Source organism: Myotis davidii, unplaced genomic scaffold (genome assembly GCF_000327345.1).
Source record: "Myotis davidii unplaced genomic scaffold, ASM32734v1 scaffold278, whole genome shotgun sequence".
NCBI classification, from domain to species: domain Eukaryota; kingdom Metazoa; phylum Chordata; class Mammalia; order Chiroptera; family Vespertilionidae; genus Myotis; species Myotis davidii.
The window spans coordinates 18641-19034 of record NW_006289192.1 but is presented as its reverse complement, the minus strand read 5'-3'; positions in this window follow the sequence as shown (position 1 = coordinate 19034).

Sequence of the window (394 nt, the reverse complement as noted above, 5' to 3'; positions counted from 1 at the left end):
AGTTGGGCAGGGGAGTTTCTGGAGGGAACGATGGACATGAGTGGGCTTTTACCTTCCATTATCGGGGCAATATACTTGGGAAACTCATCTGGTCTCATGCTATCTCCTCTCCTTCCTTTTCATATTTCTAGTAGGATGAAGATTTCAAACTAATTAAATCTGTGATCACAAGAGATTTATGCATGTTATTTTTTTTTTAAAAAAACAATTACTTGGGGAAACTGGGTGAGAAAAGTTTTTAATGAATTGTGCCCTACAGATAAGACCACATATTTGAGATTTACTTCCAATCCATTCACACTACTTAGTAGATTAGAGTCACACAACTCCCCCATTCCAATCTCTGTTGTTTCTAACTATGCTGTTGACTGGTGTGTTTCTCTTTCATCTTTCT